Source organism: Carcharhinus amblyrhynchos, unplaced genomic scaffold (assembly GCF_965287045.1).
Source record: "Carcharhinus amblyrhynchos unplaced genomic scaffold, sCarAmb.v2.hapA scaffold_746, whole genome shotgun sequence".
Classification (NCBI taxonomy): Eukaryota; Metazoa; Chordata; class Chondrichthyes; order Carcharhiniformes; family Carcharhinidae; genus Carcharhinus; species Carcharhinus amblyrhynchos.
Genome location: NW_027650486.1, coordinates 60,725 through 72,100, shown reverse-complemented (window position 1 = coordinate 72,100; position 11,376 = coordinate 60,725).

The window sequence follows — 11,376 nt, the reverse complement described above, 5'->3', positions numbered from 1 at the left end:
ACATTCTCCCCCCACTCCCCCAACCCACCGTGGGAGCGAGTCCCACATTCTCCCCCCACTCCCCCAACCCACCGTGGGAGCGAGTCCCACATTCTCCCCCCACTCCCCCACTGTGGGAGCGAGTCCCACATTCTCCCCCCACTCCCCCAACCCACCGTGGGAGCGAGTCCCACATTCTCCCCCCACTCCCCCAACCCACCGTGGGAGCGAGTCCCACATTCTCCCCCCACTCCCCCAACCCACCGTGGGAGCGAGTCCCACATTCTCCCCCCACTCCCCCACCGTGGGAGCGAGTCCCACATTCTCCCCCCACTCCCCCACTGTGGGAGCGAGTCCCACATTCTTCCAACTGATGTCCAATAACAATCCTGGAAACTTTTGTCGTTAATGATACGAATCATCACTGCTCGAACAAGTAGATAAAGATGGAAAAGATTAGACTTTTTCAAGACCCATTTTCATTTGATTTGTTTTTTTTTCAAAGTTTGTTTATTAGAGTCACAAGAAGTCTTACATTAACACTGCAATGAAGTTACTGCGAAAATCCCCTAGTCGCCACACTGCTGTTCGGGTTACACTGTGGGAGAATTTAGCACGGCCAATCCACCCTAACCAGCACGTCTTTGGACTGTGGGAGGAAACCAGAGCACCCGGAGGAAACCCACGCAGACATGGGGAGAACGTGCAGACTCCACACAGACAGTAACCCGAGCCGGGAATCGAACCCGGGGTCCCTGGAGCTGTGAGGCAGCAATGCTAACCTGCTGTGTCACCATGCCACCTCATGGCATACGTGCATTGAGATACAGTGGAAAGTATTGTTTCTTGCACGCTATACAGACAAAGCATACCGTTCATAGAGTACATAGATTTGATTTATTTTTGTCACATGTATTGGGATACAGTGAAAAGTATTGTTTCTTGCGCGCAATATAGACAAAGCATACCGTTTATAGAGTACAGAGGGGCTAAGGAAAGGAGAGGGTGCAGAATGTAGTGTTACAGTCATAGCTAGGGTGTAGAGAAAGATCAACTTAATGCAAGGTAGGTCTGTTCAACAGTCTGACAGAAGCTGTTCTTGAGTCGGTCGGTACGTGACCTCAGACTTTTGTCTCTTTTTCCCGATGGAAGAAGGCAGAAGAGAGAATGTCTGGGGTGCGTGGGGGTTCTTGATTATGCTGGCTGCTTTTCCCCGAGGCAGTGGGAAGTGTAGACGGAGTCAATGGATGGGAGGCTGGTTTGTGTGATGGATTGGGGCTACATTCTCAAATTTTTTGTAGTTCCTTGCGGTCTTGGGCAGAGCAGGAGCCCAGACCAAGCTGTGATGCAACCAGAAAGGATGAAAGAAAGATCATAGCTGTTGCTGAGACTGGCTTTCAATCCCGGATTTTATGGATTGAGTTGAGGGCAGGGATTCTCCGGCCTGGCTGGCGACTGGGATTCCCCAGTCCCGCTGCATTGAGCCGGGTGGCCAATTCTCCATTCATGGTGGCAAGACAGGAAAGTCCTTCCCTAGATGAACCCACGTCCCCAGGGTGAAAAGCCTGTGTCTCCGGGTTACAGGGTCAGATCCTTTGGCGCGTTCCTCTCCACGCTTACGATGAGTTCAATGCCTTCAAGAAGAAAGCGACTGTGGGAAAACAGGACTTGTGGCTGTGTCGGCCAGTGAGTTTTGCTTTATACGTTGAGGGCGGGCAGGCAGTCAGTCGGGTTCATTGTTGGTGAGTGGTTTCACTTTGTACCTCGGCGCAGACTCAAATGGTTAAACTCCAAAGTTACGCCCTATTGTGGGAAGCGGGCAGAGTACAGGAGACAGTCTTGTTTACAGTCTCCACTGCTGTAATTGAGAGTAGCGGTTCTATTTAAAGATTCCAGGGTGTGTTTCTTTTATTTAAAAGGGGCGACTCCTGCCAGTTAGCCTTATCGACATTCTTCTCCTGCGTGCCTCCCATTGCTCACGTAATCCCTGCAGTGCAGGAGGCCATTCGGCCCATTGAGTCTGCACTGACCGCAATTCCACCCAGGCCCCGTCCCCATAACACTCATATTCACCCTAGCTAGACCTCATGACGCTAAGGGACAGTTTAGCATGGCCAATCCACCTAACCTGCACATCTTTGGACACTAAGGGGCAATTTGTAGCATTCACCCCATAGGTGGATCAGCCATTGTAAATTGCCCCTTAGTGTCCAAAGATGTGCAGGTTAGGGTGGATTGGCCATGCTAAATTGTCCCTTGGTGTCCAAAGATGTGTAGGTTAGGGTGGATTGGCCATGCTAAATTGCCCCTTCGTGTAAAAATATGTGCAGGTTAGGGTGGATTGACCATGCTGAATTGCCCCTTTAGTGTCCAAATGCAGCAACGAGAGCCAAAGCTTGACGAGAGAGAGAAAGAGTTAACGCTGTGGGTCGATGACCTGTCATCAGGAGCTCCTTTGTTTCTCTGCCCATTGGTGCTGCCAAAGTTTTTGCATTTCCAGCATTTCCTGTTTTGAGGTCTCCGCTTGCGCTCTACTTTCGACATTCTCACCAACGCACGCAATCACAGCAGGCCATTCGGCCCCTTGGGCCCTGCTCTGCCAATCAATAAAATCATTGCCGCTCGGAATGTAACCTCAACGCCACATCATTTACACCGAACCCCTGATAACCTTTCACCCCCTTGTTAATCAACAATCTATCCACCTCACACGTAAGATTACATATTGTTTCTTGCACGCTATACAAAGCATACCATTCATAGAGTACATAGATTTGATTTATTATTGTCACATGTATTGGGATACAGTGAAAAGTATTGTTTCTTGTGCACTATACAGACAAAGCATACCGTTCATAGAGAAGGAAAGGAGAGGGTGCAGAATGTAGTGTTACAGTCACAGCGAGGGTGTAGAGAAAGATCAACTTAATGCGAGGTAGGTCCATTCAAAAGTCTGATGGCAGCAGGGAAGAAGCTGTTCTTGAGTCGGTCGGTACGTGACCTCAGACCTTTGTATCTTTTTCCTGTTGGAAGAAGGTGGACGAGAGAATGTCCGGGGTGCGTGGGCAGGCCTTGATTATGCCGGCTGCTTTTCCCCGAGGCAGCAGGAAGTGTAGACGGAGTCAATGGATGGTTTGCGTGATGGGGACTGGGCTACATTCACTTTGTAATCCCTTGCGGGCGGTCTTGGGCAGAGCAGGAGTCCATACCAAGCTGCGATACATTCGGAAAGGATGCTTTGTGTGTCAAAGTTGATGAGAGTCGTAGCGGACATAGCGAATTTCCTTAGTCTTGTGAAGAGGCGTTGGTGGGGCTTTCTTAACTGTAGTGTTGGCATGGGGGGAACCAGGAGAGGTTGATCTGGACACCACAAAATGAGCAAGGCTCAAAGCCTCAGAGAGTGAGGCTTGCTCTTCTATTCCGTGTTGTCAGATGAGGGGGTTGGACTATGAAGAGAGACTAAATAGACTGGGTCTGTACTCGTTGGAGTTTAGAAGGATGAGGGGGGGATCTTATAGAGACGTATAAGATATTGAAGGGGATGGATAGGGTAGAGGTAGAGAGATTCTTCCCGCTTAGAAAGGACAGCAGGACTAGAGGCCACAGCCTCAAGATAAGGTGGGGGGGCAGTTTAGATCGGAGTTGAGGAGGAACTTCTTCACTCAGAGGGTGGTGAGTCTCTGGAATTCTCTGCCCATTGAAGTGGTGGAGGCTACCTCGCTAAATGTATTTAAGTCACGGGTAGATAGGTTTCTGACAGACAAGGGAATTAAGGGTTATGGGGAGAGAGCAGGAAAGTGGAACTGATCCACTTCAGATCAGCCATGATCTTATTGAATGGCGGGGCAGGCTCGAAGGGGCTAGATGGCCTACTCCTGCTCCTATTTCTTATGTTCCTATGTCAGATAAAGCAGAATTATGTGTGTGCGTGTGTGTGTGGGGTTGCTGAGGTAACTGGGGCTGGATGGGTGTGGCGTTGGAGACATGCCTATTCCACAGGTGAGCTGTGGTGATGTAAACAGCCTTCAGTCTGCTCTGTGTCACACGGCGGGGCAGCTTTAACTTTCGGGGACGGCAAGTCGGGAATTCTCGAGTGTTGGATTCGGCCGGCTGCTGAACTAGCAGGGTCAGTGAGTCAACTGAGAAAAATCTCGGTGAGTGCCTCTTTGAGAAACGACACACAGGGCAGTGTTTGGGTAACTTCGATGATGGACTGATTATCCCTAGGGTGTTGTGCTAAGGGCGTCAGGTTCCCTGGTTTGAAGCAACAATATATTGTGAAATTAAATGCCGCATATTTTTTTGGTGAGTTCCTGTCTACCTCTCCTTTATGTAACATTTCCACTCACTACTTCCCCCTCACTAACAAGAGTGTGGATCAGGCAAGCCCAGTCACCGAGTTACTCAGGCATACTGATGTACAGTACCGTGTAAAGACATGTCTTGCAGAGCACAAGAGATTTCATGTCTTTTGTAGAGAATTCCTGTTCTGGAAATGAGGCATACATGGGGACACACACGCACAAATGCACACAGACACATGCCCACACACATTCCTGGCACACACACACTCTCCTGATGCATGTGTGCACACACACCGCCCCCCCCCCCCCCCAACACTCGCACGTCTGTCTCTCCCACACACACCCCCACACACACCCCCACACACAGCCACCCTTAAAACATTTGCACATCTGCCTTTCACACACACACCCCTGACACTCGCACATCTGTCTCTCTCTCACACCCACACAAACACACCCCAACCGCCAACACTTGCACATCTGCCCCACACACACTCACCCCTAACACTTGCACATCTGCCTCACGCACGCACACACACACACACACACACACACACACACACACACGCTCGCATATACACACGCACACGTGCATGCACACAAGCACACACATACACACGCACACACACAATCAGAGAATCCCTACAGTGCAGAGGAGGCCATTCGGTCCATTGAGTTTGCACCGATCACAATCCCACCCAAGTCCTATCCCCATAACCCCACACATTTACCCTAGCTAGTCCCCTAAATTCCCTCACTAAGGGGCAACTTAGCACGGCCAATCCACCTAACTACACATCTTTGGACTGTGGGAGGAAACCGGAGCACCCGGAGGAAACCCACACAGATATGGGGAGAATGTGCAGACTCCACACAGACAGTGACCCGAGCCGGGAATCAAACCCGGGTCCCTGGCGCTGCGAGGCGACACTGCAAACCAGTGTGCCACCATGCCACACACAGTGGGTTAGCACTGCTGCCTCATGGTGCCAGGGACCCGGGTTCGATTCCCAGCTTGAGTCACTGTCTGTGTGGAGTTTGCACATTCTCCCCGTGTCTGCGTGGGTTTCCTCCCACAGTCCGAGAGAGTGTGCCGGTTAGGTGCATTGACCCGAACAGGCGCCGGTGTGTGGCGACTAGGGGAATTTCACAGTAACTTAATTGCAGTGTTAATGACAATCTATAATCCAGTGCGCCTTGTCAGACACGGTTCGACACAGATCAATTCAACTCCAGATGTGCATCCACAGCATTTATTGATCAAATATTACGACGTCGAGTCAGTCCTCCTTTTACAGTGAAGTAGGCAAACAGAGCCCACAGCACCAAGGAGAGACTGACCCTGACTCGTGGTTTTAGCACCATACTTACGGGTTCTGCTAATGCAGGCACGTAATCTTATTAGCTACAGCTTAGATATCATCCATCAGAGTAGTATTTGTATAGCAGGAGGTATTGTTTTCCAGGCACTATATCATATCACCACAAGCGGCTAATACAATCAACCTCTGCAAATTCAATCATTGCTTTGTGCACACATCCTCATTAATATAAGCCTTACTTGTGACTAATCAAAAAACACACACACACACACACACACACAACTCTGACACCCATATACACCAAAAGAGTTCACCCCTCATCTGAGCTCTTCATAAGATATAGGAGCAGAACAAGGCCGTTCGGCCCATCGAGTTCTGCTCCGCCGTCCTATCCTGGCTGATATTCTCCTCGTCCCCAATCTCCTACCTTCTCCCCATAACCCTTCAACCCCATTCCCGTTTAAAAATCTGTCTAAATCCCTCCTTAAATGTACTCGCTGTCCCGGCACTTTAGTGGTAGCGATTTCCACAGATTCACAACCCTTTGGGAGGAGGAGTTTCCCCTCCAACTCTGTTTTAAATTTGCTGCCCCTTCTCCTCGGACCTCTTGCCCTAGAATGCCCCACAAGAGGAAGCATCCGCTCCCCGTCAACTTTATCCCAAACCTTTTACCAGAAGCATCCGCTCCCCGTCAACTTTATCCCAGACCTTTTACCATCTTGTAAACCTCGATTTGATCTCCCCACTCGTTCTCCTAAATCCCAGAGAGTGTCGGCCTAAACCGTTCAATCTCCCTTCATAGGACAAACCCCTCATCTCTGGAATCAATCGAGTTAACCTCCTCTGAACTGCCTCCAATCCTACAACATCTTGCCTCAAATAAGGGGAACCAAATTGAGCACAATACTGCAGGGGCGGAGAGGGTGCAGGATGTAGTGTTACAGTCACAGCAAGGGTGTAGAGAAAGATCAACTTAATGCGAGGTAGGTCCATTCAAAAGTCTGACAGCAGCAGGGAAGAAGCTGTTCTTGAGTTGGTTGGTACGTGACCTCAGATTTTTGTATCTTTCCCCTCCGGAAGAAGGTGGAATGTCTGGGGTGCGTGGGGGGGTCCTTGATTATGCCGGCTGCTTTTCCCCGAGGCAGCGGGAAGTGTAGACAGAGTCAATGGATGGGAGGCTGGTTTGTGGGTGGCACGGCGGCACAGTGGGTTAGCACTGCTGCCTCACAGCGCCAGGGACCCAAGTTCGATTCCCGGTTTGGGTCACTGTCTGTGCGGAGTCTGCACGTTCTCCCCGTGTCTGCGTGGGTTTCCTCCACTTTCCTACCACAGTCCGAAAGACACGCTGGTTAGGGTGCGGATTGGGCCGTGCTAAATTCTCCCTCAGTGTAACCCAAACAGGAGTGTGGCGGATTTTCACAGTAACTTCATTGCGGTGTTAACGTGAGCCTACTTGTGACACTAGTAGATAAACTTTTTTTGCGTGATGGATTGGGCTACGTTCACAACCCTTTTCTAGTTTCTTGACAACGGATTCTAACATTTTCCCAAATGCAAATGTTAAACAAAATGGTCTGTAATCTCCCACATTTTGCCTCCCTCCCTTTTGGAATAAGGGCGTGATATTAGTATTTTTTCAATCCACTGGAACCTTATCCTGTGTCCAGGGAAAGGTTCCAGAGGATTGTTTGCGTTTGGGTTAATTTGATCACTTCTTGCCAGCCCTGTGGGCGACATTGCCAACTGGCTGTCTTGTTTCACTCCGCAAGGTTGCGCAGGTAGCCCAGGCTAATGCATCCCAGTACTGTAGGGGCACTGCACTGTCGGACGCATTGACGAAGGAAGAGCAGTGGATGTGGTTTATATGGACTTCAGCAAGGCGTTCGGTAAGGTCCCCCCATGCAAGGCTTACTGAGAAAGTGAGGGGGCATGGGATCCAAGGGGACAGCCTCAAGATAAGGGGGGTGCAGTTTAGATCGGAGTTGAGGAGGAACTTCTTCACTCAAAGGGTGGTGAATCTCTGGAATTCTCTGCCGTTGAAGTGGTGGAGGCTACCTCACTAAATATATTTAAGTCACGGGTAGATAGGTTTCTGATAGACAAGGGAATTAAGGGTTATGGGGAGAAAGCGGGAAAGTGGAACTGATCTACTTCAGATCAGCCATGATCGTATTGAATGGCGGGGCAGGCTCAAAGGGCTAGATGGCCTACTCCTGCTCCTATTTCTTATGTTCTTAATATTAAGGGTTAGACTCTTAGCAGTGTGGAAGATCAGAAGGATTTTGGGGTCCGGATTCATGGGATTGTCAAATCAGCTTCACAGGTAGAGGATGTGGTCAAGAAGGCATATGGTGTACTGGCCTTCATCAATCGAGGGATTGAGTTTAGGAGTCGGGAGATAATGCTGCAGCTGTATCTCTTGGTCAGACCCCACTTGGAGTACTGTGCTCAGTTCTGGTCGCCACATTACAGGAAGGATGTGGAAGCCATTGAAAGGGTGTAGAGGAGATTTATAAGGATGTTGCCTGGATTGGGAGGCATGCCTTATGAGGATAGGTTGAGAGAGCTCGGCCTTTTCTCCCTGGAGAGACGAAGGATGAGAGGGGACCTGATAGAGGCGTATAAGATGTTGAGAGGTATAGATGGGGTGGATTCTCAGAAGCTTTTTCCCCAGGGCTGAAATGGTCGTTATGAGAGGACACAGGTTTAAGGTACTGGGGAGTAGGTACAGAGGAGATACCAGGGGTAAGTTTTTCACTCAGAGGGTGGTGGGTGAGTGGAATTGGCTGCTGTCGGTGGTGGTGGAGGTGGATTCGATAGGGTCTTTTAAGACACTTCTGGATGAGTACATGGAACATAGTGATATAGGTAAGCCTAGTAGATAGGGACATGTTTGGCACAACTTGTGGGCCGAAGGGCCTGTATTGTGCTGTAGTTTTTCTATGTTCTATGTTACCTCTGTGGGGAGGAGGGGGGGGGACACTATTTTGAAACAGAGCAGCAGAGACCTCCCCTCCCCCTCCCTCCTGTGTGTGCTGGGTCTAATTCTGACCCTCACCCAATGCCTACAAACAGACGATCTGGGTCTCCATCCCCCATTGCAGCTCGTGGGATCCTGCTGTGCCAAAACCCAGCGCCGTGCTCCCGACATCTCAACGGTGACCGGCACTTCAGCCTCAAGCTCTGGGGTGTCCCGAGGGTTGTGAAAGGTGCTATACAAATGTGAGATCTCTCACTAGGGCTGGCAAAGGGCGGGGGGAGCAGGCGATGAACAAGAGACCCCATGGTGGGGGTTTTCCGTGACCTTGGCACAGGCGGTTCGCCGACCTGCTGATCCCACCCACTATCAGCAGGGTTTCCCGTTCTGTGTGCCCTGTTTTCCCCCACTTCCTCCCCACCTCACCCCAACCAGGCAACCTATACCTGTGTGTCAGGGGTGTTTGCTGTTTGTGTTTGTGCATGTGTACCAAGTGTGTGTGTGTGTGTATGTGTGTCAGGGTGTGAATGTCTGTGTGTGTGTCAGGAGAGTGTGTGATAGGGGGGTGTGTGTGTGTGTGTAAGGGGAGTGTGTCTGTGTGTGCGTGCGTGAGAGTGTGTCTGTGTGTGCGTGCGTGAGGGTGTGTCTGTGTGTGCGTGCGTGAGAGTGTGTCTGTGTGTGCGTGCGTGAGAGTGTGTCTGTGTGTGCGTGCGTGAGGGTGTGTCTGTGTGTGCGTGCGTGAGGGTGTGTCTGTGTGTGCGTGCGTGAGGGTGTGTCTGTGTGTGCGTGCGTGAGGGTGTGTCTGTGTGTGCGTGCGTGAGGGTGTGTCTGTGTGTGCGTGCGTGAGGGTGTGTCTGTGTGTGCGTGCGTGAGGGTGTGTCTGTGTGTGCGTGCGTGAGGGTGTGTCTGTGTGTGCGTGCGTGAGGGTGTGTCTGTGTGTGCGTGCGTGAGGGTGTGTCTGTGTGTGCGTGCGTGAGGGTGTGTCTGTGTGTGCGTGCGTGAGGGTGTGTCTGTGTGTGCGTGCGTGAGGGTGTGTCTGTGTGTGCGTGCGTGAGGGTGTGTCTGTGTGTGCGTGCGTGAGGGTGTGTCTGTGCGTGCGTGAGGGTGTGTGTGTGCGTGTGTGAGGGTGTGTCTGTGCGTGCGTGAGGGTGTGTGTGTGCGTGTGTGAGAGCGTGTCTGTGTGTGCGTGCGTGAGGGCGTGTCTGTGTGTGCGTGCGTGAGTGTGTGTCCGTGTGTGCGTGCGTGAGGGCGTGTCTGTGTGTGCGTGCGTGAGGGCGTGTCTGTGTGTGCGTGCGTGAGGGCGTGTCTGTGTGTGCGTGCGTGAGGGCGTGTCTGTGTGTGCGTGCGTGAGGACGTGTCTGTGTGTGCGTGCGTGAGGGTGTGTCTGTGTGTGCGTGCGTGAGGGTGTGTCTGTGTGTGCGTGCGTGAGGGTGTGTCTGTGTGTGCGTGCGTGAGGGTGTGTCTGTGTGTGCGTGCGTGAGGGTGTGTCTGTGTGTGCGTGCGTGAGGGTGTGTCTGTGTGTGCGTGTGTGAGGGTGTGTCTGTGTGTGCGTGCGTGAGGGTGTGTCTGTGTGTGCGTGCGTGAGGGTGTGTCTGTGTGTGCGTGTGTGAGGGTGTGTCTGTGTGTGCGTGTGTGAGGGTGTGTCTGTGCGTGCGTGAGGGTGTGTGTGTGCGTGCGTGAGAGCGTGTCTGTGTGTGCGTGCGTGAGGGCGTGTCTGTGTGTGCGTGCGTGAGTGTGTGTCTGTGTGTGCGTGCGTGAGTGTGTGTCTGTGTGTGCGTGCGTGAGGGTGCGTCTGTGTGTGCGTGCGTGAGTGTGTGTCTGTGTGTGCGTGCGTGAGGGTGTGTCTGTGTGTGCGTGCGTGAGAGTGTGTCTGTGTGTGCGTGCGTGAGAGTGTGTCTGTGTGTGCGTGCGTGAGGGTGTGTCTGTGTGTGCGAGAGTGAGGGGAGTGTGTGCGTGCACGCGCAAGGGGTGTGCGTGCGCGCGAGTCCCACATTCTCCCCCACTCCCCGTGGGAACGATTCTCCTGACAGTCAGCTAGGGCTGGAATTGAACCTGGATCCCTGGCGTAGTGAGGCAGCATTGCTAACCACTGTACCACCCTACAAAGTGGAAATATCTTCACTTCGTCTAACCTATTGAAACCCTTCCGTAACTTTAAAGACTGCTATCGAGTAATCCCCTTAGTCTCCTCTTTTCCGGCGATACAAATCTCCAGTCTATCTTTCCTGGAGAGAAGCAAATATTGACAAACTTGTTAACCCAATATCTGAGGTTGCCAACACAACCATCAATACGCAGGGAGCTCAGAATGCCCTCTAAATACAACTCTAGTTTTGAAGGACAATCTTCCGATAAATATTAGCCAGCAGATGGGGGAGAGGGGTGGATAAGTGGAGCTGAGTCCATGAAAGGATCAGCTATGATCTTATTGAATGGTGGAGCGGGCCTAATCCTGCTTCGATTCCCAGCCTTGGGTCACTGTCTGTGCGGAGTCTGCACCTTCTCCCCGTGTCTGCGTGGGTTTCCTCCGGGTGCTCTGGTTTCCTCCCACAGTCCAAAGACGTACAGGTTAGGGGGATTGGCTGTGCTAAATTGACCTTCGTGTTCAAAGATGTGTAGGTTAGGGTGGATTGGCCATGCTAAATTGCCCCTTAGTGTCCAAAGATGTGCAGGTTAGGTGGATTGGCCATGCTAAATTGCCCCTTAGTGTCCAAAGATATGCAGGTTAGGGGGATTGACCGTGCTAAATTGCCCCAAAGATGTGCATTCCAAAAGCTTGTGGGTTTCCTACCAA